Source organism: Rhinolophus sinicus, linkage group LG04, assembly GCF_036562045.2.
Source record: "Rhinolophus sinicus isolate RSC01 linkage group LG04, ASM3656204v1, whole genome shotgun sequence".
Classification (NCBI taxonomy): domain Eukaryota; kingdom Metazoa; phylum Chordata; class Mammalia; order Chiroptera; family Rhinolophidae; genus Rhinolophus; species Rhinolophus sinicus.
Genome location: NC_133754.1, coordinates 75,750,452 through 75,777,343, shown reverse-complemented (window position 1 = coordinate 75,777,343; position 26,892 = coordinate 75,750,452). Strand labels below are relative to the sequence as shown.

The window sequence follows — 26,892 nt, the reverse complement described above, 5'->3', positions numbered from 1 at the left end:
TATTGAATAGTTTTCATGCATAGAGACTGAAAAAGGACTAAAGAATAAGCAGCTGGTGAATGGTCTTCACAATTACCAGGAGGAGCTATTATCCTTCAAGACCAATTATTTTCTGGTGTATTTGCAGAAATGACCTCTCTCCCAGTTTCCCGATGTGCCATCCTGTGATCAGATTCAGTTGGTCTTTCAGATCTGAAATAGGTATCCCTAACTTTACTTTCCTACCTTTCGTCATAGCCATTTATATTTGCTACCAGAGGGCTCTTACTAAAACCTAGCCCAATTATCTCTCTTTGCAAAACTTCTGGGGACTCTCTGTCATCTGAGAAGTCAAACTTCTAACAGTACAGCATGACCTCAAGGCAATCCCCTGATCTGACTCCATGTTCCTCCTTCAGTCTCGTCTTCTGCCACATCCTTCACTTCAGCCACATCTGTCTGCTCTTCCTGAAATCCACCGTGGACGCATATCCATGCTGTTTTCCCAATCTGGATATAGCATTTCCTTAACCTTTTTCTCCCAAATCTCACTCACCTTTCAAGGTTTCCTGCCCCTGAATGAATTACTCTTTCTTTCTGCATTTTTAAAAATGCTCACCATCTGTTCAAATCTTGTAACATGTAATTTGTTTTCCCCTAGTCAATAATAGTCTCTGAAATCATGCATGTATTCCTCACAGCCTTGAACATGGAAAGAGACTCTAAATTAGCTTGTTTACATGTCCAATGTATTGACTGTAATTACTCTGTGTTCTGAAAATACTTTCCTTGGACAATAATTCTAGAATAATTATTTCCTTCATGTCTGTCTATTTCTCTCACTATAATATACATGAGATCAAAACTAATTTCTTTTTCATGATTTATCTCTCATTGCACCTAATTTAGCACCTTGTACATCTTAGATGCTTGGTATGTTTTTAAGAAATGAATCACATGCAAGATTGTGTTGCCAGTTTATATTTTAATGGAGAGCTTTTTAAAAAGCAATTATAGTCAATCTTTGACTAGGTTCCATAAAAAGATTTAGACCTCTATTTTCGAGGATTTTTGTTAATATTTACAATGAACTTCGGCATTTGGTAGGTCATCAACTACAAACCATCAGAGCCTGCAATAATCCAGTAGTTACAAGAGTGGGAAATATCCTACAAAAAGCACCATGCTCCAGAGGGTCTAGTTTGGAATTACTACCAGCGGTGCTGAATATTCTAGCTAATCATATGTATTCAAAGGAGAATCTGCATTTGACAACGCTTCTAAATGTGGGTTTCTGGCCCCTACCACATGGAATTCTGCTCCAGGGGATCAAAGAAAATCTAGCATCCTCACATAGCTTCTAGCAGAGATTCCTGGAGGAAGTTACTTAATTTCTCCAAATCTCAATTCCCTCACCTATAAATTTGTGAATTACAACTTGTGGTAAGAGTCCCAAGAGGTAATTAATTGAAATTTTCTTTGTTCTTAGACACAGCATTGATCCTTAAATATTAGCTCTTTGTTGCCTTTATCATTGTTTCTGCTGTTGTTCACACAGTACTTGCAGCTACTGCTACTAACCTCAGGCTCATTGTCTGCCATTTTACTTTCATTTTAGCAAATAAATTATCATAATCGTCTTTTGACTGGTTTTCCTGTCTCTAGTCCTCCCCACCAATCTCTCTCTTTTGATTCCACAGTGCAGTTGTTGCAAGGTTAATATTTTGAAAAGGACCAGTGACTTCACATAATCTATGAATACATTTCAAATCAAGCCCAGCACAATACGTTCCCAACCTAATTTTCAAGATGTTACCATCTAGTCCCCCTTTTCATATTCTGTCCTTTAGTTATACTGGACTTTTCGCTGCTCCCTTTTTTTGTACATTTTATGTTTCAGCCTTCTTTTGACTGTAACCAGGACATTTTTAGCTGGACGCCTACCATGTGTCAGACACTGTTCTGGGTCTTAGGTAAGGTGCCAAGATCATCAAAGCGAGTCCCTATCTTCCAGGAGCATATGACTGGTGTGGCGAGGCAGATATGATTTCGAGTCACACCTCCTGTGATATGTTTCTTCCATTGGGATTACTCCCAGTTACTTTTAAAATCATACCCATTCTTAGAGGTCAACGTCAAAGTAGCCCCCTATGTAAACAACATAAATTGCTCACTCTCATGTAAACTAATATAGTTCCTCATCTGCGCCACTTCTTCTTGTTCACTTTGTTATTTGTGTTTGTTTTCTTGTGGGCAGGGATCATGCTTTATTCACTTCCGTGCTCTTCATTGTGCCTTATACATCATAGGCTTTCAGTAAATACTTGCTGAATATCACCAGAACAGATTAGTATAATAGAATCTGACTTTAAATAGAAAAATACCTGAAGTTTCCATGAGTCATTTTATAAAAGACCTATCCCAAAGGTATTTATCTAACAAAGTTTACTTGATAGGAGCTCTGTGCTACTTACACTGAACAGATGATAGTTTTAGAAATCACTTTAAAAAAATCAAATATATATATGTTTTTAATTTAACTAGACTTAGCTTGAGTGAATAAAGAGATTGGTTGCTTATTTTCTTTATGTTCTTTCCTTTTCTTGTACTGTTTTGCCTATAATTATATATGTACTAATATATTAGAAACTTATGAAAACGGAGGCCAGAAAAATAGAGACACAAATATAAAGATAAATATAGTATGGGAGCCTGGACATTGACCAGGGATTTCAGAAATAGAAATAGTAGAAATGTGTCTGGGAGGAGGGTCTGTTTTTAGCACATTCGGACATGCATCTTTAAATATGAGACACATTTCTGGAAAGAACATAGGGTCCTGTGAGTGAAGTATTGGGTTGCCTTGTTTCACATTTACTTGAGGCTGTTATAGAGAATCAACAAAAGCATAAAGGGAAAGCAAAACCAAATGGGTTTGGTTTTTTGAGACATTAAGTATGCTTCTAACAGAGTTGGATCCCTGCACAGATGTGTCCACACAGACATCTGGAAGTAACACACATGTTCCTCTCTTCCTTCTCCTTGGCATTATTTCCATGGTTACTAAATGAGTCACTCACTTCAATCCACACTGATGTGATAGAAATAGCTTCATTACAGCAAATTCTCTTCCCCTCTGAAAAGAGGACAGATTTTTAAATGTCCAGAGTTTTCTTTAATGATCCTATTACTTATGTGATTACAATTACAACTAACTAAATAGGTTTCAGAGTCAACATATTGTGTTAATGGCTTACTATCAAAGTAATAATACTTATATAAAGAAAAGGTTAGGAGGATTTTAGTTAATTCAGTAGTTGCCTCTTTATTATACTCTCATATAAGGCATTTTTAATAAGCCGATCTTATTTGTTTATTTCAATGCTTCTGATTTTTTTAATATTACTGAAAAATTAACAATTATGCTAATAGATTACCAAATTAAGCCTTTTATCAGATCATACCTACATTAAGAAGGAAAAGCTTACAGAGATTCATTTCTTTCAATAAGCTTCCTTAAATAAATGTGCTCACTGGAACACAAGCCTTATATATCAAAGTTATTAAACCATTAGGTAACAATAAAACTCGATTTCTAAAGGATGTCTCATGATTAGGCTTACTTTGATAAAACCAGGTTTGATACACATTTCAGATAAAGCAAGAAGAAATAGCTTGTTCAGGAAAAATAATTAAATACAAATAAAACCACCTCAATCACTGTCTTGAATTACTGGTTAATGTTTGTCCTTGAATCTGCACCATTCAGGTTTTATGCTTTCTTTGATGACTAACTTTCATGGGAATATGATTGACTTAAGATTAAACCCATCCTGGTGGTATAATCTTTGATTAGGGGGTCTGATATTAAACAACAACAACCACAAAAACACTAAATATATACGGTCAGTTTCTTACAATTAATTTGAGTTTTAGTAAACCTATAGAGAATAACTTTTGTGGACATTATTAGGATGTTCAAAAAAATATTTTTATTCCAAAAACAAAGTGCTTCCTTTCTGGGTCTGTGGGCCTATCCAGCTAGTCCACAGATGGGACTCAGTTAAGGTTCTCTCTTTCATTATGGAGAACAGAAGATGTAATATAATGTCAGGGATTGTGTTCCCTAAAAATGCCTACTATGTGGTATAGTGGAAAGAATGTGGTCACAAATCAATGCTTTCAAGCTCTGGTTCTACCATCTGTTACCTCGGCAAATGTTTTCATCTGGCTATTGGTTGATAAGGGCCTTCGGCTTCCCCCCAAAATGGTATTCATGTATGGGGATCACTTACAAATATTTTGCTAAGGTCTTTTCCATTCTAACTGGTAATTGTGATGAATCTTATATTCTAGATAAATACTGGTGATTACATCTTTCACTGCCTCTACCCTACCCTGTAAGCATTCTTGTCTTTGTGGTCAACAAGACTCTTTTTGGTGAAGTAGCAAAAGCACAGGGCCTTATTTCTAAATTTGGTTAACCAAATGCCTCCTGCATTCACTGAGTCATCACAAAATGATGCACAATAGCACTTACTATTTTAATTCCTAATTGTAAAGTTAATCAGGGTGATTCTCAAATCAAGAAGAAAATAAAGGAAGATGCAATGGTATTTACTGATCTCCTGTGAAATCTCATAGGTTTCTCATTAAGTTGCACTGTTAGAGTTTGAGATTTGGAGACAGGCAGAGAGGCAATCCCAGATGTGAGTCTTCTCTGCTCCAGGAGGAGGCAGAGATGATGGCCCCGCTCCCAACCATATCTCCAGCACTCTCACCAGCTGGCCACACACTGGGAGTCAAATACATGTTTTCTTGAAGGAGTAAGTAGATGAATGAATGAAGTAAGCCCTTCAATCTTTCCCTCCTCAGCTGTAGAATAGAATGATGATATCTGTTTACCACTGGTTGTATGAGAATTAAATAACACATGTAAAGTGTTTTAGCACAGGGAAGAACATATGATAAGAATTCTGTGACTGGTAATTGTTATCTTCTCACAGGAAGGCCACATCTCTGATTCACAGAAACTGATTATTTCCCACTCTCCTTTATTTTCTTATGTGGCAAAGTGTAAGTTTTACTGGTATTAACAAGTGAAACTCTTGTTCAGGATAAAGCTGCTGAAAACCTTTAAGTCTGCAAACTTGAAAAATAAAGGGACTCTAGATGTTCATTGACATTCTATCCATTTCTCTCTGGGCCAGTGGAGCAAGTCTCCACTGTTTCAGAGGACTCCTCTCTAAAGGCCTATAAATAGGATTTTCTTCTGAATTTTCATTTTCTGAGTAAGTAAGAGCAACACTAGATGCTTAGTTCCTTCTCTGTCCACCTCGTTCTTATGTTAAACTAATTCGGGAAGAACATCCCTCACCATCCAGTTAATTGATGGTAGAAGTTCTGGAGGCATGTGAATTACCAATACTCAGCGTCAGTTAGTTTGAAAAAATCATGCAATCTAATGTTTGCTCAGATCCCCAGTTTCCAGCCTGTGAATACAAGGAAAAGTGCAGATCTTCAGTTTCCTGGGAAGGCACTTTTTTACTTTTTATCTTTTTCTTCTTATTTAGTCTAATGACTCACATTCCAGATGGTTCTGTCCAATTTTAGAATTATTACGATCTACTTTGTAGAAAAAAAACAAACCATGACATTTTATATACAGTATAACTTACATAATTTTTTTTTTTCAGGGAATGAGAAAAATACAAAACTCATTGCAGAAGAATTTCTAGCTCCTTTAATGTTAGGAGATATATAATTTTAGTATCTATCATTGGGGTATATTGTAATTTACCTGTGCAGCTAATGAATTTACGTTCTTAAAGAATACTTAATGATATGAAAAAATATTCTTAAAACAATGAAATGAAAATACAAGATGAAAATCAATACAGTGTAATTTTTTAAAAAGGTCACCATGAATTAAACACACAAACACACACACACACACACACACACACACACACACACACACAGGAGAACTATATCCCCAAATGTTCATTTTGTCATGAGTCACCTCCTTTTCTTTTTTTGTGAAACATAGCTTCTCCCACTCATAGGGACACTGTCAGTACAACCAAGACACTTTACTAAGTCACGTTTCAGCACTTATGAATCTTCAAAAATAAAGGGAACATATGCATTTCATGAATTCTAATAGAACACTGATGACTAAGCATTTTTGACAAGAAGTCATGGCCCTGATCTCTTTTTAGTTCCTCCAACCAAGGTCAGAGATTCCTCTGTGAAGGGAGGAGGCCCAAGTTGCAGCAATCAGTTTGCCCTGGGCTGTCTCAGCTCAGGGCCCTGCCTGGAAGTCAGGGGACTTGTGCTGATTCATGCTTTGAATGCAGCCCCACCTTTAGAGCTGGGCCCCAGGCACTTGACCGGCCTCCTGGAACAGCTGAACAGGTATCATCCATTGTGACACCAGGCAGGGGCTTTATCCTGACTTTGCAGCAGGTCAGTGTCCTACCCAAATTCTGTTGTTACTGATAAAATGTTATACTGATATATTTTTTAAAAATCCATGTTACCTGCTTACTGAGTACTTTTCCTATGAAAACTACTAAACAGGTGGTTTTCTTCTATTAGGGAACAAATGACTCACACACCACTCACTATTTTACATCTTTTTCTCATGGTCACATATCCACACTATTTCAACGGCTTTTTTCAAAGACTCAGTCCTGGTGGTCAACTTAAATTCTTTCCTACATCTATGACACATAGAATTTACTTCAGTGCAGGCTCATCTGGACAGATTCAAATACAGAGGCCACCTTCCTCGATGGGAGGAGCTTAAAATAGAACATTCCTCTAAACAGAAAACAGTCAAATGGTTAATGAAAATGAAGAATTTCAATTGGCTTCGAACATAGCCTAATGCAAAATAACCACCTCACAAATCACTTTCTCTTGTGTCTACTTATCAAAATATTTATAAAATGTTTTTGCACTGTCATACTTAACTAAGCCTCTTGGTATTTACTTTTTCAGTAGGATTCTCTGTCCTCACACAAAGTTTGATGTAAGGACCAAGTACTGAGTTTTAGAAAGTGATCTCTCTCTCTCTCTCTCTCCCCTTCCTTCCTCCCTCCCTCTCATTCTGCTTTTGTCCCTGTCTTTTTCTAGATAGCCACTCAAATCAGGGCAGATGGAGGACTAAAAGTATCACATAGCTTATTATTATAGATTGTAGATAATAAATTATACAGTCTGATAACTGTACCTGATATATGATCCCCTTTCTTTAAAAAAATGTACATATAAAACCTGAAGGAAGACAAAATTTTCCATTTAAAAGTAGTACATCAGTAGGAAATGGAAAGTTCACTGGAGATTCATGATCTTATAAATTGTTTACATGGGAACAGGTAACTCCAGGGCATCCTGCAGCTCTCTGAAGTCTGAACAATCAAGGGGACATATCAAGCTTTAGAAAAACCTGTGACTTTAGAAGATAATCTTAATGTTGTGCGTGGATAGGAAGGGCCCCAAAGTGTGACAGAAAAGATATCAAAAAAGAATAATGATCATATTACAAGGATGATCACAGTACGTAGGAAAAAGTACGTGGCAGGCTTAAATTCATACAGATACTCTCCAGCGCTTTAGTAGTTCATGATTTCTCAGGGAGACCAACGTACCTGGGTGACAGTGAGGGGTGCTTAATCCTCTGCACTCTGGCCTCACTCAGAAATAGCCTGGGCCACTTGGACCCATCCTAAAAGGGAGCCAGTAAGTCACGGCCCTCCATGGTGTCCATTCTGTGGATGTGGGAGGGGGTGAGTGCTGAGTCTGGGGATTGAAGAGTGTGCTCCAAGCTTCTGATACACACTTTGTTATATATAGTTATATATTGATATCTATATCTATATCTATATCTGTTATATATTTGCTTATGATATATACTCAAATTTAGATGAGGTGATCCTGGATTAGAATGGGCGGTCACTCCAATGACTGGTGTCCTTATAAGGAGAGAGAGATTTGGAGCCAGAGAAACACAAGGAGAGGGAACACCAAGTGACAGTGGAAGTAGAGATTGGGGTGATACTGCCATAAGCCAAGGAATGCCAAGGATTTCTGGCTATCTCCAGAAGCTAGGGAGGAAGCGCGGCCCTGCTGTATCTTGATTTCAAACTTCGAGACTTCAGAACTGTGAGACGATGTATTTCTTTTGTTGGAAGCTACCTGGTTTGTTGCACTCTGTTAGAGCAGCCCCAAGAAATGAATATAGTGATTTACACATATCCTCTAAGCTTCTCTTCTTTTGCAATCTGAGGTTTAAACAATTTGTCATGAAAGGATAAAGGATCTAAGGAAATTTGCTTCTTGGGGGGGTAGATTCCAGTAGCTTCTTCCATAATGACTAGATGAACAAGATATGGTGGAATAAAATCTAGATAATATTTGACCAGGGTGATTTCAGGAAAAGAGAGAGAGCCAAGAATTCTGCCTGGGAGTCAGCAGGTGAAACAATCCAACGAGCCTGAAGCAGTAGGCAGTGACTTCCAGAAGCTGGGCCTCACTGTCCCATCCACCACAGGGGCCCAGTAGAGCCAGGTGGAAAGCCAGGGAAAATGCTGCATAGGTGGTTTGGAGGGGCTTAGACATCCTTCTATCAGGTGTGTGTGTGGTAATAAAAGCAGTCTCTGTGGCCCTGTGGGGCGTCCGTGAGCAAGAGGCATCGCTGTAATGAGGGACTAATGTGAATGGCTGTGACTGAGCAGCAAGAAGGAAGGAGTTTTAGGGCAAGAGTAGGGCTCAGTTATAGTTTCCTCACAGTGTTCCCCAGCAAAGTATTCCATTGTGAAATATTGCAGAGTAAAGAATTCCAAAACAATCACTCTGCAAGAAGCAAACTGCATTGTCTTGGTATCGCTTTTGCCTCCCCTGCTTCCTCTGATTTCCCCGCTGGCCTCCTTTCAGTCTGCTTAAATCAAGGGTGTCCATGCAGAATCTCAAGACAGAAATTCTGCTGGGAACGGAATGGGAATGAATGTCCAGGAGGCGTCAGAGTACTCTCATATTCTTTGCTGCCCATCATTTTATTTCTTTAACCTCTCTGAGAGATCTTTTTGTTAAAATACATGCATGGATTTCCTCCTGGCCCTGTCGACCCCAAGCCCAGGCAGTCGTGGTTCCCCATGAGGACAGCGTACCTTCTGAAGAAATGCACCCAGATCAGAATGGTATATGAGTCTGTCCTAGTCTGGCTCTAGAAAAGAAATGTTACAATAAATAGGTGGGTGGGATCTGCCCCACAGTCTCAAAACAACCAAAATAGCAGTGAAATCAAACTGAGGAAAACTTTACTTTATCACTATATACGAGGTCTGACAATTAAGTTTGCGAACTCATCCTAGAAAAAGTGCTACATACTTCATTGCTGAATATCACTACGGTCACCTTCGAAGTACTCCCCTTGGGAAGCTATGCACCGATGTCAGTGCCTAGTCCACCCTTTAAAGCAATTTGGGAACTCTTTTTCTGGAATGGCCATCAGTATTACACTTGATCAAGTATTACACTTGATGTCCCCAATGTCATCAAAATGTCTTCCTTTCAATATTTCCTTTATCTTCGGGTAAAGAAAGAAGTCATTGGGGGCCAGATCAGGTGAGTAGGGAGGGTGTTCCAATATAGTTATTTATTTACTGGCTAGAAGCTCCCTCACTGACAGTGCCGTGTGAGCTGGTGCCTTGGCATGACTTAAGAGCCATGAATTGTGGGCGAAAGGTTCAGGTCGTCTAACTTTTTCACGCAGCCTTTTCAGCACTTCCAAAGAATAAACTCGGTTAACTATTTGTCTAGTTGGTACAAATTCATAATGAATAATCCCTCTGATATCAAAAAAGTTTAGCAACATCGTTGCAACAAAGTTCGTAACCTTAATTGTCAGACCTCGTATATACTTTTTCTATACAAGGTTTGATACCTAATTCTCTGGAAAAAACTACGAAAAGGAAACTATGCAAACACTTGTTATTATTTTTAGTTTGTTACATACCACAATTAGTCACTATAATTATATGGAAAAAGGTAAATCGGAGTTGGTCTTAGGTGACGGTGACTTGGGCAGCCATTTTGTTGATTCATTTCCACTTTCCTTGCCCCTTTATTTTAAACAAACGTTCTCCAACAAAGCTTCATGACCACTGATTAGCATTTAATAGCATGTAAGCACGCAGTCCAGCAGAGACCACAGCGTTAATACCTGCCATTCCCATCTTCTTTGTGCCTTTCTAGTCCTTCCCATATCTGCACGAAGCAGAATAGAAGGGAGCAAACCCATTTCCTGCCTGATGAAGTTGGCTCTGTCGGCGAGTTCTCCCCTTCTCTCCACCCAAAGCCAATTCGTTATGTAAGGAGGCCCTTATGTCCCCTTTCTCAAAGACTCTTTTCTTAATATTTACACCAGCTCTTGATCCTTTCTTTCTCTACAACTTGAATCTTTGTTGCCCAGAATCTTTTCGCTAATTGAAAGTCACCTTTCAGGGTGACTAAAGGGGGTGAAGTAGATTATCTGACTACTTAAGACTCGAAAATGTGCTAACATAAGTTGAATTTATCTCTCAGGTAAATTATAACATATTTTAAGATGTCATTTATTTTTTTCTAAACACAGATGTCTGTCCCCCCAACCCTCCTGCAGGAATTTCAGACCAGGTAGGAAGTGAGGGTCATGGGCTGTCGGGGCCTACTTTGGGATTGTGGGAAGTTGTCAGGTGTCCTCATGAGGCAGTTGCACAGTCAATCTATTTCAAGGGATGGCCCTGATTTTATGGTGAGAAGCAATATGTGTTCCTACAGATAAATCAATCCTCTAACAGCAATAAATACTCTCTTTTGACATCCTAGGAGAGTTGCTTCAAATGAATCACAGTAAGCTATTTTTTCCCTTCTGGGCAGAATGCTGTTTGCAGATATCTGCAAATTTGGGAAGAGAGCTTGTGTCCTAAATGAAACTATTCTGACAACAAGGAGAAAAAGGCAAACTGCACACATACATTCACAAAGAATCCCTCCAAGACTTCATTCTGTTTCAACGACCTGTGTTATAAATAATACCTGATGAAAATCTCACTAAAAATAAAAAAATAAAAAGTGTACCTGCTTCTATGTTAAACTTTAGTTAAATTGCCATTCCTGGAGTATATTCCTCTGTGGTGTGTGTGTGTGTGTGTGTGTGTGTGTACATAGGTGTGTGGGTGTGTGTGTGTGCTTTTGTCCCCTGTGTCTATGATGGATCAAAAAAATATTTATGTACAGATAACTAAAATTCCATGCATATGCTTTGATGATTTTTAGATTTAACAGTTGCAATTAAACTATCTCATAAAAATGTTTAGAATTTAATTTTTAATGTTACCAAGTTCCCAGCAACATAATTGTAGTATTTATTGCAGCCAACACTTACCACGCTTACTGTATGTCAAAGCTCTTTTCTAAGCTTTTATATTACTCAGGTAAGCATCTCGATAACACAAGGTGGGTCCGTTGACAGGTGCAAGGCTCACCAGATCTAAGTAATGAGGCAGGGTCAGGCAGCCTGGCCCTGGAATGAATGAGTGCTCAGACACACTCTGCTATGGCTGCATTGAAAGTGCCCCGTCATTATAATTCCAAATAGTTTGTTCATCATGGCTTCTTGAGTGTTTGGATACTGAGTCAATGAAGAAGCAATTGCAGTAAATTTTGTAGTTGTGCCGTCCTTAGAAAACACTAACTACTGACCTTCATGCAGGTGTTACAGTGCAAGTATGGGCTTGTGCCAAAATAAACAAACAAACAAACAAACAAAAAATTATGCTTTGCACCTAAGGCAATCATAAGATTAAAAGAAATAGCAAATCGATGTCCTTGCTTAAAAGTGAAGGGTAGCAGACTATACCACCACAAAATATATGCCACTTAAGTATATATTGATTATTTTGAGCTGGAGGCACTTGAAAAACAGCAATGCAGGGAGAGGCTTTCTCTGAACCACCCTTATCTGACTAAAGACAGATCCTCCAAGAGGAATTCAATTGTCATAAATCCCCTCCCAGGAGTTTCATCAATCAGGTGAAATGCTTGTCAGAGGAGAGGAGGCTAGATGTCAACACCAAACCCAGACATACTTTGTCACAGACCATCATACTTCCCATGAGCTCTTCTAAGGCCCATTCATCTTTCCTGAAAATCATGTCCTCTCCCCTAAGAGGCTGACATCCCTCTCCCCTTTCCTGTGAAGGTGGTATTTAAGTTTAAATTCTAAGCCACCTCAGGGACTTACTTATTTTTCCCTGGGTATCTCCCACGCACACGTGAAGTACACGTGTTAAAAAAAAAAACTTCTGTTTGTTTTTCTCGTGTTAATCAGTCTTTTATTACAGGGGTCTCAGCTAAGAACCCAGAAGCGCAAAGGGGAAATTATTTCTTCCTCCCCTACAAAAGTCGTCCCTGGTCTGTGAGTGCCCTGGGACCATGAAGGTAAAAGTCTTTTCATGAACAAACTGGGTATTCTGGAGGTGACCAAATAGACCTCAGGACTCAGGAGTAAACAGGACGGGAGGTTTGTTTGTAGCCGATGACAGTCACTGATGACAGCATTAGTTTCCTTTTGTATACTTTAACAGTCTGAAAATGAAGCTTCAGACAAAACACTTTTCCCAAAAGGGGCCAATGTGCGCTAAGTGTACGTGGGTATAGGGCATGTGCTGTGAAGGACACCAGCCCCGGGCGTTTCCTTCAGCCCAGGGCTACCCTGACACAACACACTCAAACCCGAAGGTACTCCAACACTACACTCAAGATTCATTCATCCATGTTTGCCACCAACTCCCCACACATCTGCTGCTGAGCAAAAACACCAAGCCATCCACTCACAGCTCACTCTCAGCAGTGACTTGGAATGAGGAACTGGTAGCCCATGTCGAAGTAAACTGAAAGGTTTCCCAAGAAGAAAGCCTGCCCCATTTTACCTAACAATACCACACTTATTGGCATAATTCCCCCCGGGAACCCATCACTAACATCATAACTCCAAGTTAGCATGTTGAGTGAGGCACAATAAAAATGTCAGACTTCTGGGTTGCGCTTAGCAACATCTATTAATCTGAGCTTCTACCCTCTTCTACTGAAGAACACTAACCAAGGTAAGAACGAGACATTCACTGGCATCGAGACTGCTCACAGTTTCTCCCTTTTCAGTGATTACTTATTTAAGTGTTTTAAAAGCACTGTTTCTTTCACTGGTTTTCAGGGCAAGATAGAAGGAGAGGTTGATTTTCCAATGATTGTTTAGACTTGGCATTTACACTTAGACTTTCCACTGCTCTCAAGTCTCAGGTTTGGGGCTTAAAGCGCTTTTTTGGTACGGAGAGCAGCAGCTGTCCAGCCCTGACTGCGGATGTAGCTGCTGCAGGACTGGAAGAGAGAGGCAGGGCATGAGGACAATGGCATTATCAGGAGCTGGGTCTCCTCTTTCCTCAATCAGTGTCAAGACTTTGCTCCTTTAGAACCTGGAGGCCCTAGAATGGCTGTACTGTGTAGGGAAAACTGTGCTGACAACACAGGTGCAATTCAAAATAAATGAGATTATTTTTTATTTTTTTAGTTTGAAAAGTTGGGGGGTAGAGAGAGGAGGGCAATTTTATCCTTAAAAAAAACCCCACAAACTTAAAACATTGTCTTTTCAAAAAGTAAGTGGTCTGTAAGTTCCCTGACAGCTCCAAGGTCCTGATTTTAAAGCGCGGGTGAGAAGCTTAAGTGCGAATGGTGTGGTCCCAGCATCGGAGAAGGTAGGGTGCCGTCATGAGGATTTACATTTTCCATAGGTGGGAGAGCAGGTGGGAGGAGATAAAGCAAAATCTCCACAAAAATCAGGTTCTGTTGACCTAGACCTCCTATTGAGCTCTAAGGTAAAATTAAAAAAAAAAAAAAAAAAAAAAAAAAGTAATAATACAGCGAAGTTTCCTTTCAATAAACAAAGCTTTCCACGCTCTACTCAGCAGATAGAAACACACTTTGTTGACTCCAAATATGAGCCAAGAGGAGCACAATGAATGCCTCTCTAGTTCGAAGAACTATTTCACTAGCTGCTTAACGCGCTCCATGAGAATTACTGTAGGAAACACACTACGAGATGAAAACTTGGAGAGAACCTCCAGAGTTAAGAAGGCATAGTGATACAACATGGTTGCGACGTCCATGTCTTCTGCCTACACTTCTGATGTAATCGAGGCAGCTTGTTTAAGTCCAGCTTGGAGCAGACACAGATACTTTGCTGACACTCACATTTGAGGCAATTTTCATGTAAATGATGGTGCTGTTAACCTTCCAGGGTCATTCAGATATTTTCTGAGAAACTGGCTGCTTTAAATTCTTTCTTAGAATGCCATGTGTTTCATTTGTTGTGTGTGTGTGGAACAGATGACAAGCTGAGCATTCCAACAGGAGTTTCGTTAATTTCACTAAGCCCTGTCAGGAGACGTGAAGTGACGGGACTCAGAAGGCCAGCTCCAGCCCGGGGTTTTTCCTTCTTCCCGACCAGAAAAAGCAAAGCATGCTGTGTGGTTTTGTAACTGGGCAAGTTTAGAAATATTTTTAAGCTTTCTGCATTGCCAAGTGTTTCAGAAAAAAAACTCTTTTCTTTCTATTTCATGCCAAAAAAATGTTACCCCTTAAATATTTGTTCCCATATCTGGCCACATGTCCAGGATTTCTTCTTTTCTAAGAATAAATAAGTTTTCTGGGGTATAAAAATGCCACTTGCTATCAGATTAAACATCACTTTATATAGAAAAAGCATCTGAAACATTCCACCAGTGGGTCTAAGGAAGGATCCTTACTTAATGTGATCTTTTAAATTAAATTTGATTAAATAGTTGGTCTTTGAATTCTTTTTGTGACTTTCAGTGGAAAGTTCAAGTTTATTTTATAACACTTTCAATTCTACTTTTTTTCTCACTGCCCTCACTGCCCACTGTTCCCTTTTACTAGAGAGCATTAAACAAGAATTAATTTGTCTTTGACCAAAAGAATACCTTGGAAATGATTCCAGTGCCAGGGAACCCTCTGGGTTCCATTCTCTATTTGCATATTTAGCTGGAGTTGGAAGGGTTCAGCTGTCAGGATTTCAAGAACTCTAGCATTAAAAAAGTGTGAACGTACAAATTAGCTGTCAAGTTTAATAGAAAGTGAATAATGCAGCCCTGAGCTGACTTGTTTCCATTCCTGGTGTCCTACTGATCTTGCTGTTAGGTAAAGCAAGACACATAGGAACACTGAAAAAGAGCAATTTGTAAGGAGTTGGTTTGGTATTTTCTTTTTTACCAGCTAAAAATGGTAATTACATTCACAAAGTCAAAAAGCTAATAAATGGTCTTGGAGTCGAGAATACATGACAAAACAATGTCATGCTTGAAGAAGTAGTAATAGCGCTACAACTAAAATGTGATCAATATTCATAGAGAAATAAATTGTATGGCACTAGCTCTCAGGAAACCACTAACCACCTGGTAAAGTACACCACGGATTTAAAGCTTCACATCAGGCATCTTAATACTATATGGTTTTAGTTATTGATATTTCATGAATCATTATAAGTAAATCTACTTTAAGCAAAAAGCATTCTAAGCTGATGTATAATTTTACTGTTAGTTAGCTGGTTAATTTTTAAAATCTGTGTGTGTTTGTTAGTGTGTAAAGGTGTGTGTGTGTGTGTGACCTGTATGTGATGGAGCTACGGTCCTTTATGAAAGCTTCCTTCTAAACTTTCTGGCTTGCCAATCTTTGTCACTCTGTTTAAAATCTAAAAACACAAGCTTATTATATTTGGATAGCATACGAAGATGAGGACACGCAAATGTTTCAGAAAGACAATGACAATACGATTCTGAAATGTCACAAAGTTGCTTCAGAATAAAGCATGATTCTCTCAGTGATTAATGATATACTGAGAAACCGGAGGAAGTAGCAAATTGTTGTGCTTGTCTTCAACCCACTGTCATCCTGCCACAAGTCATGCCAAATAAAATTTCCATCCCTCTCCCAGCTTATTATCACATGGCTCTTTCCCCCTCATGCATGGGGAAGTAGTCATTTACATTTTGAAATGTCAGGCATCTCAGAACACTTACGTTTTGTTGAATGGAGTCTTCCATGGTAAACGATGAAACCCAGCTCAGGGAGCCTGCCTCCTAAGACCTTCAAATCAGCATCGTGATGCACCCAAGCCAGAAATAATACCCTTCATTTGCTGCAATTGGGTTAGTATCAGTGCTATAAAAAATAGATGATGGAAAACCGAAGCCCTTGACAGAAATACAAGTCTGCCGTGTGTGTGGCTTCGACAGGACTGGAGCAGAGCAAAGAAATGCTCTTGTCAACACATTTAACTTGGGCTTCACCTGTGCTGGCAGCAGACGCACGCTGTCAGGGCACTGATTCATTTACATAAATGGCAGAGCTAAACACATGCACTCCTGTCAGGTGTCAACTGGCACAGAAACTTCAGCCTATGGAATATCACTGTGGAGTGGGCAGGCCAAGTTTTTTATGGTGCTTGGGTTTTCCTCTTTGCTTTTGCAAAGAAAAGTTGATTTACAACAAAAGAATGATCTGTGGCTTTGGCCTAAGGAAAGCTGGTGGTCAGTGAAATAAAGGCTTGAAGGTCACGGGGTCTGCACTGCAGCATGGAGTGATGCTGGAAAGCCAAAATGCAAAATAAGCACCACAGACCAGCTGTAACTGTTGTTACTGATCCTGTGGCATAGAATCAGAGCCCGGAAATGTGCAGAGAAAGCCTAAGGAAAAATTGCAAAATGAGGACCTATGTCTGTACACTGTCTCTGAATACAGGAATGCATATGACATAAAAGCATTGAAGAGAAACATCATTTGAAAACTCTAACATTATGTAAGGGAACAAGAGGAGTCAAGAAGGAAAAAGACAGAGAGAGTAAGAGCGAGAGATGCATGAAAAATACCTTTTGCTTCTCCAGTGCGATCACTGCTTTAGAACCAGATGGCAAACCTGAGACCTGCCCTTCTTACCTATAATACGCAGCCTTGCTATTGTGGGCTGAAGGGATATTGCACTAGAATCTACACAAACTGAAAATACATTTTTGTTTTCATTATCTGCTTTATTTCTGGTCTCCGAAGGTGGACTGACCCAGCCACAAACCACACACTGGCCAGCTTACATGAGCAAACTTTAATGCCTGGCCTTAGCGGTGATTCTTCAGATGCTCATCACCTCCCACCCGACCCCGTCCTTGCCTGTGTTCTCTTGTCTTACCTCCTACATTTCAGAACCGGTGGAGTTTGCTGCGGCCTCGAGTCCTTCCAAGGTTGGAGGCCCTTCCCAATTGCCCCACTTGCCTTTCTCTGAAATGGGTCTCTCAGCTCCCTTGCATTATTTCTGATTTAACTTGCCCCACTGGCTTCTTTTCTCTGCTCATTCGTGGTGAAGATAACAACTTGTAGTTCTCAGGGGCCAGCCCAACTCAGAGTTTGGGTGTGGAGTTCAAATAACCCTTGAGAATCTTATCTTTCAAGCCTGTCAGCTGGCATTTTAGGGCTACTCAATTCCTAAAGCAAGCGGTGAATAAAAATAAAACAAATAGACCAAGCCCACTGACCTATGTAACGGTAGCTCCTGTACACTGGCTGTAGGGACACATGGCCTGACTTTGCATCTTGTTCTCACCAGGGGTCGGCCACTTAATCTGGGGCATTGCAAGACGGGGACAATAATAGTGCCCACTTTATGAGTTGCTCTTTCACTCACTCATACATTTGTTCATTCCTTCAGCAGACATTTATTGAGTACCTACTACCCCCCAGGCAACCGGAATCCACAAGAACCCAGAACAGATACGAGTCCATGCCCGTGTGGAGTTTATTATATTCCAGTGCAGTTTACTTTGAAGATTGACTAAGATAATCCACCTAAACCACTCACCTTATTGCCTTTGACACAGTAAATACTCAGGAGCTGTTAGCTATTACTACAATAACAATAAACTTTTAGCAAAGGTTTAAAAATTGGAGCTAAAGATTTACCTGCTATAGTAAGAGAGAGAGAAAATAAGGAAATCAAGAAAGAGGAGTATTTGCTAAACTCATTCGTGAATCTGGCCTGAAGTAGATTCCGAGTGTTTTCTCATCCTTGACGTGTGCTAGCTATCTGAAGTGGCACTACACAGCTGGGAACATGTACTTATAAAATCCCTACCTATATACATCTCATCTGGACACCACCACACAGCTGTGCAACCGCTGGCATGTGTCATCTCCCACCAGGAGCACAGTGGCAAGCCGCTCTGAGCCCTTTGGGCAAGGTCGGTACCAGCTCCAGTTTCTTTAGGAGGGATCTCATTTACAGCCAGCTACGAAAACACCCTTGATCTGAACCTGAGATGGCAAGATCAGACGGTGGGGAAGATTGAGGTTTTATACCGTTACTCTTCATGAGACATGCTGTCCTTTTTAAGTTACCATATTTCTACAATCATTTCCATTTATTATTAGTCTTTGTGGCATCCAAGTAAGACAAGCTCATTTTACAGCATGCTGCTTCCAGGAAATCTGCAATTGATAAGTCTTTTGACCTCATTACATTTCGGCACAGCATGAAAATCTAGACTGTGGTAGCTCACTCTCTCCTGCATACCCACCAGACGCCTGATACACCGTTGATTTTGCAAAGACTGCTCGACTTTCTCCCTAGGAGGATGGAGACAAGACCAATAATCCCTCAGTCAAATAGCCTCAAACCAGGCTGTGTGTCCTGTAGTCGTTTATTCCACGCTGTCTTTCACTCCCGAGGATGAAGGCAGAGAGTTCAACGTGTGCTCTGTGATGACTGATGGATGGCATCATTTCAGTCTTCACACCCAATTGTTTAGAACGCGTTTCTTCACTTCACAGTCTACTCAACTACTTTGCACGCCCCTCTCTCAACCCCACAAATTCTGTTAGACAGGGTTCAGGTATCCAGTGAGTGGTTGGATAAAGCAAACTGAAGAGTCAATGTATCATTACTCTTTCTTCTCCTTCTCCTTCTTTTCCCTCCTCCTCCTCCCCTTCCTCCTCTTCCTCCTCATTCTTCTCCTTTTCCTCCTCATTTTTAAATTGTTTTCGTTATTCTGTCTCCCACTTTTGCTTCCTAAAATTTCATGGGGTTGGATGCTATGATAACTATATACTTACACCACACCCATGTGAATGCTGGTGGTTTCAAAGCCATATACCCCATTGCATAAGCTACTGGATTCCTGTACGATTTGGAAACATAGTAGTTCCATGCAGCCTTTTCCCGGGTCCCCATGCCTCTGTGGTGGGTATTGGATCCAGTTTTCTGTATCACTCAATCAGTATATGCCTCCGATTATATTTAGTAGAATACTAGCCTAATACTTGGGGAGCATTTAAATTTAAATATTATTGTCATAGGTGAAAAACAAAGTAGCAACAGACAAGCAGCATTTTTCTTTTTGGTTCTCTTTAGCTGGTATATTTTATTTTTAAGCATATAATACCCCTCTCCCATTGACACAAATGGAAGATACCAGCTCAGGCTGCCTGGAGAATGCCTGTGATGAGAGTCTGTTTCCTTAAACTCTATAGTTAACTATCTCCTGGCCAGGACTCTTACCACCATTTTGCCCTTCTTGAGATGTAGGGCAGCCCCAGCTATAATAAATATGTCTTCCTGCTAATATTTTTGCTCCCTGCACTCATTAGCAAAACTTCAATTATCTTTCTACACTGTAGACTATGGAAAAGGCAACAGAGAGAGAGAAATCATAGAAGGAATCACACAATGACAGGTGCACAGGAGGGAAAGCAGCAAGTGGCTTTCATCAGGGTCATCTTTAGGCAAGATTTACAGGAGAGAATGTTTTTCTCTACATTTAAGTGGCTTGGAAAGTTCATAATAGGACAGTTCCCTAGTGACATGATTCAAACACATTTAGCTGTTTTTGAAAAGTCCTCTGCTGACATAGGCATGTCTTTAGGGTTGTTTTTTAGAAGTGTGATGGATTTCTGTGGATTCACATGGCCTTTTATCTGATTATACTTACTTAAGTAGGAATGGAGGCTGTGGCTCCAGGTGGGGACAAACTACGACACGCTTAGTTCATCCTGGACTGACATAAGGTTAAGAATGTCCAGTAAAATATTCCTGTGTGGGGTTAGGCCCTGTAAGGAAACATCGCTTTGTGAGACTTTCTTCCCCCAGCAACCAGAATGTCCCTTGAACGAGTGGCAGCCTATAGGTTTTAAGCAAGAGACACAACTTTCTGTGATGCACAATTTCAGTTGCAAATGTCTGAATGTGAGCTCAGACATGCTTGCATGATCTGATTGGAAAGGATGGAAAGTGCTAGTTCACAGGCAGTGTGCTCAGGAATGCCTGATGTCTCTTGGTAAGAGCATCATAGAAGAGAGGACACTCTGTCCTCTTTCAAGGACAGCTAGAGGTTCCAGGACTATACCATTGCTGGTCCCCACCTCAGCCCCAGACAGGTGAGTCAGGCCCCAGGTGATCAGGGCAATGGCTTCTCCTTGTCCTCTCCCAGCATGCACTGCTCTTTGCCCGGAGTTGTGAAAGATGTGGCCCTTTGCCACCTCCTGAACCAGGGATCCTTGCTTTCTCCCGGGTGTGGTCTAAGCTGTGGTAAGAGTTGAGGCACATTTTTTGAGTTCTGGCGTGGTCCACTCTGAGGTAGAGAGGCCTGCTCTAGGTGGCACTGTGGAACTAGGAAATTAGGATATAACCACACAACATCCAGACAAGTGACCCTGGCCTCATCAGTGAAGACTGGGCTCTAATGAAGTGAAGTACGGCTCAGAGTGTATGAAGTGGGGTCTCTGGGAATGGCTGGCTCCATTTTCAGGAACCTCCTACATCCTCATATGCTACCCAAGAAAGCTTAAGCCTTTCAGGGAAGTTCTTTTTAACCATGCCGGCTTTGATTTATGCAGCTTGTTCTTGAAAATACCTTCAGAGTTTAGTGTACATCAATCTTATCCTTCCGTATTTACATCTGTTTCTGGGAATATGAAGTAAGGTGAGATGGGGAGCAGAACTCTGAAACCCTCACAGGACTGTACCAGCTCCCTGCACATTGCAGCAAAGCGACCCCCATAGCCAACCCCGGCTATCAGGGGAGTGCCCACGGGCAGCTAAACACTGATGGGGAGAGAAGATTTACTACGGATTTTGTATCCACAGTTTGACACTACTAACATTTTAGACATAAAGAAAGTTGATTTGGTAACCTCAAAATAATTTTCCCATCCAACTAGATTTTATTAGTGAGTTTCTTATTCATCAGTTGTGTTTTTTTTGTTTTGTTTTGTGTTTTTTTTTTGTAATCCAAGTAATATACTGAAAAATTATAACTAAACCTGGCTTATTATGGGAGCTGGTTTACATTTTACCCTTGGCAAACTAGAAGATTTCCCTGGCCTGTTTCTGGAGACTAATTTATGGATGAGCTCCTGTGCTCTTCTGCATGAAGAATCTTTCCACCTACACAGGTGAGGGGCTTCACCTACAATATTCTTGGAAAAGAACCTGAAGGGTGCTAGAAAACTCCAAACTAAGATGATGCAGACGGTGACCAAAAAGGTGTTGAGAAATGTGGCTCTGCTTGTTACATTTATGGCTTGTTTTTATTTAATGCCCATTTAGGTAACTTTGAGTTACACTCTTTTAATAAAAACTGATCTGTGATGAAGCCATGGAATTTCCCAGCCACCAGTCGGGATCAGGGACCATGTTGCCATTTGATAACTTCTAGAGATGGTGCTGAGGGAGCCCCCCCACCTTCCTGCCATGAAGAAGCTGCTGCAGGCCATCTGAGGAGAGCAGCACTGGTACAGGCAGTGTAAACTGCAAATGCAAACCACTGAGGACTGGGATTGCCTGCCCCAAGCGAGCGCCACAGCCAGCGGCAAGAAGGCCTGATGTTGTTGCCAAGAGCAGCTCACAGGCCCCTGCTCTGAGCCGCCTCTGGGAACAGCAGAGACTGTCAGAGAAGATTTAATTGCTTTGAGCTTTCTGCCTTCTTGATATCCCAAGGAGAAGTCAGCCTTGAGCAAGAAGGGGATAGAGCCTGTGTGTTCTATTAAGAAAGGAGGGGGACGGAGGGAAGGACAGTTTTCAGCTGAAATCTTGATTGTTTTAGATACCAGAGCTGATTATATACCAATGAATCAATCACATGGACCTCTGATTCCTGGCCATTCTGGCTCAGAATTACAGAGACAAATGTGTTAAATTGTGTAACTGTAGGGTATATGGATTTTTAGAACAGCGGGATTTTATGGAGGGAAAACTGTAAAGATAAAGTGGTTCGATGCATGCATTAACGTATGAAGAATAATTTTGGAGATGTTGCGGAGGCCAAAGCAGAATGGGCCAGAGCAGACAGGTTTTTCCAGGAGTTTATGAATCTAATGGAAAACTTTCAGTTGCCCATGAAGGCAAAACAAATACAGAGATGGAGACCAAAGCCCTTAATGCAACCAAAAGAAGAAACTGCATGCCTGCCAAGTGTATACCCAGTAAGCTTCTTACAAACAAAAAATCTGAAGTTATCCTTTGGGGATTGTTGCTTGCCTGCTGCCACAGCTGAGTGCAATGGCTTTATTTTCTGTCTACAAATACTGGTGGTGCTGGTGGCTAAGTGTCTTCATTGGGGAAGCAGTAAACTGTTCAAATGTGACCACTTTTATGGATACATGCAAATACACCCTCGGATCCCATCAATATACAGAGGGTGCCAAAAAAATGTATACACATTTTGAGAAAGGAAAACTGTATTAAAATTATAATACTCATATATACCGACAACAAAAGATGAATACAAGTCATGTTTGACTTCTGCAATTACTTCTGCAAAAAGAGGTACTCAAAGTGGTTACCATCAGCGTCCAGACACTTCTGATTACGGTGAACTACCGCTTGAGCAACGTTGACCAAAGTGTCCACTTGTGCACAATGTTTTGACACCCCGGTATTACAGAGAACCCCTGTGTTGCAGCAGGCAAAGCAAGTGCTACAGTGTCACACATAGCCAGGATAGTATCCCTGCCCTGCCACTCATTAGACATGTGACTTTGAGCAAGTTATTTAACGCTTCTGAAGCCATTCCCCATGTATAAACTATTATAGTTACATGTCAAACATGTACGTAGTATAAAATCCTGTTTAATTTCATCAAACTGTGGGTTTAAATTTACTCATCATTCCAGCAATGGGAAATGTCTCTTTCCCATTAGAAAATATCAAGAACTTTGAGCATACCTGTGTCCCGAATCTACACCCCTGAATTCATCATGGAATCTCACAAGTTCAATAGGGTCCTATTACCTGTCATAACGTAATAGCTAAGCTGTTTAGCATGTTCTGGTCCAGTCATGGAGCAGAAAGAAAGCTCCAGAGTGGATCAGTAGCTGCTGGGAAGCCCCCAACACTTGATCTTTACTGAAGTTCACAGGTAGACTCGGTGCACTCTTTGCATAGTTACTTTGTTCCATATTGAAAATAAATGAACTAATTCTAAAGTAACAAACAAGAACCACTTTCACCCACATTTCCAAATCAGTAGCGCTCATTTGAGAAAAAATGCTTGAGTAGTGAGTAGTATTCAAGAGCGATCATGAATTTGGATAAGAAAATGTGGCGCTTTATTTTGTTTCTTGGCTTTCACTTATATTTTGAAACTTGGAGGTAAACTACAAGCTACTTAGGAACACTTACTTCTTTCTCTTCGTTTCCTTTTGATATTGTTTCACTCTCTTCTCCTGATCATAGGTGGTGTTGAAATTCAAATCACAAGAGCAAATAGCAATCAAATTCCCATTACATATAAGACACTTCAAGGATTAAAGGAAAAAAAGGTTACAATAGGATTTCTGTCTCAAAAAGTATATAGCCTTGTTTGGGGAGACAAAACATACCACGTGAAAACTTCAAGGGCTCACACGAATCATGGAAGAATCGTTATATAACATGGTACTTAAATTAATTGCTAAAGGAATGCTATTATCTCTCACTACTAGATGAGTTTAGAAAAGAGAGAAATCCGTAAACTTTCTTGTTAAGATTGAGGTAGCGGGGGGGGGGGGGAAGGGGCGCTGGCTAGAATGAACTAGTTGAAAAGAATGTTTGTGGCACAGACAGTCTGGATGTCAGAGCTAGGGCTGAGAATCAAGGCATGAAGAGAACTGAAACAAACTGCAACGAGACAGGCCCGAGAAAAAGTGAGATGATCATTTTTGACATTTTGCTAAATTAGGTGGCAAATGGGCAGGAAATAGGCCTCCTTAGTCAATCTCTAACCAAGCTTAAGGAGGATAGATTCAGGACTGGGAGGGGCAGCTGCCCAAGCTGTCCTCAGAAGGTGGTTGAGACACCCCCGCAGAGAGAATGTGTGTGTGTGTGTGTGTGTGTGTGTGTGTCCCCATAGGACATGTGCATATAACAGGAGGGGACATCCGAGAGCAGAGGCAATACACAGAGAAAAGAAGCCAAGAAAAGGTGCCCAACATTCCCCAGGAGAAGCTTAGCACAGGCACAAAGGCACAATTGGGACACGTTCAAGATGCTTTGGAGAAAAGTTTTTACGAGAGTCAGTATCTACCAACAAGCAAATTCGCCTTCACAGGGAACTGAAATGTAGGGATATTTTATTATCTAAGGTCATGATGGGATGTCTGACAGTCTGGAGCCATTGTGGTTGTCACGGGGTGGGGGGGGGCAGAGGAGCACTAACTGGTATCTAATGGGAGGAGGCCAGGGTTGCTGCTAAACACCTGACACCCTGCAGGAGAGTCCCTCCCTCACAACAAAGAATTATCTGGCCCAAAATGTTAATAGTGCCAAGATTGAGAAACCTAACCTAGAGGATCCTGGTGACAACAGAACACTGGCTTAAAATAAACTGCATTACTTAGTTACAAAACAGTACTGTATCGTTGACAAAGTTAACATTGTTTATTTATTAAACATGAGTTGAAGCAACAAGTATTATTGCAGTTAGAATTCTTTACACAGCTACTGCGACAGACTTTTAAAGGAATATATTCAGCTTTGTCACCCTTTTGCGATAAACTGAAAATACTTCTGTCCAAATCATGCCAATGGAAAGTAATGATAGGCTGACTGCAGTCCTTTTCAGAAAGAATTCAAATATAATGAGTGGAAAATTGCCTTAAAAAAAAAAAGATTAAAAGAGGTGACAAATTAATTAAACCCAGGTACTGGTCCCATTTTGTATTTGTCTTTCCAAACTGCTAATGAATGCTGACCCATGTAATCATGGGAAAATGTATATCCTGAAGAATCTGTACCCTTTTGGAGGCAATTAATGGATATTTATCAGACAAGAAAATATTGCATGTCTATCATTCATAATATTTGATCTTTAAAAGGCATTAAGATGTCACAGTTAGAAAGCTAGGGGAAACCCCAGCCAAATATATATAAAGCAGCCAGGAGATGAAAGACATTCCACAAGGAGGGAACCCATCTCAGAACCAGTTAACACAATGGTGAGTACTTTATGGGCTGCTACAGCACATTAGCCACAAACAATTTCCATCCTAGGAAGTACATTTAGTACAGCAACTGGTGCATAATAAACATTTGATCCTAATTAGACCTAATGAATGCATTTTATTCTGTATCCACTACACTTTTGTAGGACACTGACCCACAAACACACATAAAAAGAGGCTGAGGGTATGTATATACAACTACAACCATTTTACCACCACCACTAACATTTTTCATTTCCTTAAGTCATTTAATGATGACGAAGAAATCTCTCGCAGTCTTTTTTAAAAGATAAGTTGTGGGGGGGCGGTCGGTTAGCTCAGTTGGTTAGAGCGCGGTGCTCTTAACAACAAGGTTGCTGGCTCGATCCCCACATGGGACCCTGTGAGCTGCGCCCTCCACAACTAGATTGAAACAACTACTTGACTTGGAGCTGATGGGTCCTGGAAAAACACACTTAAATAAATAAATAAATAAATAAATAAATAAATAAATAAATAAATAAAAGATGGGTTGTGGTAAAATACATAGACACATTTTCAGGACATTTATAAATTGCATAAGGATTCAGTAGGATGTACTTTGTAATAAGAAAATTTCCTTAGTTTATGTCAACTCATTGAGAACTTTAGGTAAAATATGCTTTCTAAAAATTTAATCTGGCAAATTTTAATTGAGCTACTGATTTGAAATTTGACCAAGTTTAAGTCTATTTTTAAAGATTATTTATAAAAATTCTCCTCTCAGAAAAAGTAAAACGGGTAATTTCATTTTGGAGAATTAAAAAAAAGTAATGTATTATGCATTCTTTACTTTCAATAGAATAACTCTTAGGCTCGTTTGGAAGGCAGAAATATTTAATCAGCAGTGTCCAAAGACATATATGTAAATTACATACTTTCAAATGAAATTTAAAAATTGAATTCTATGATGTTTTTCTCTCTTTTAAAATCATGTCACCACTGGATCTGAGTTTCTAAAATTACTTATCTTTTTAAAAATTTACCCTTGAGAAATGTATCTTCATACATAATCACAAAATCTATGAAGATACATTGACCTATTACATTATAGAGTCATGTAGCTCTAGAGTTTCACCAACCGTGTTAAGTGTGGCCAATGTCTGTAACCAAAACCCCCAAATTTTAGTGGCATAACACAGGAAAATTAAATATCCAGTGCAGGTCAGTGGAAGGTGGGGGTTGAAAGTGGGGTGGGGAGGCCTCTGTTCCATGCAATCATTTAGGAACAGACCTGGTCAGTTATCATGCCCAGACCACCTAAGCAACCATGCTTCTTTCCCTTCACGACTGACAGTCTTGCTTCTCATAGCAATC

At 40.2% G+C, this 26,892-nt stretch overlaps 1 protein-coding gene across 49 annotated transcripts in view; it reads right to left on the bottom strand.

The window, feature by feature from the left end:
- SORBS2 (sorbin and SH3 domain containing 2) overlaps window positions 1-26,892 on the bottom strand; it is a 312,617-nt gene that overhangs the window by 119,168 nt on the left and 166,557 nt on the right. Inside the window, exon 3 of one of the 49 annotated variants that reach the window (XM_019736082.2) lies at window positions 9,153-9,208. The exons of the other annotated variants lie outside the window; for them this stretch is intronic. The gene's annotated coding sequence lies outside the window, so the exon portion shown is untranslated. The remainder of the gene's footprint in view (window positions 1-9,152; window positions 9,209-26,892) is intronic. 49 annotated transcript variants of the gene reach the window in all.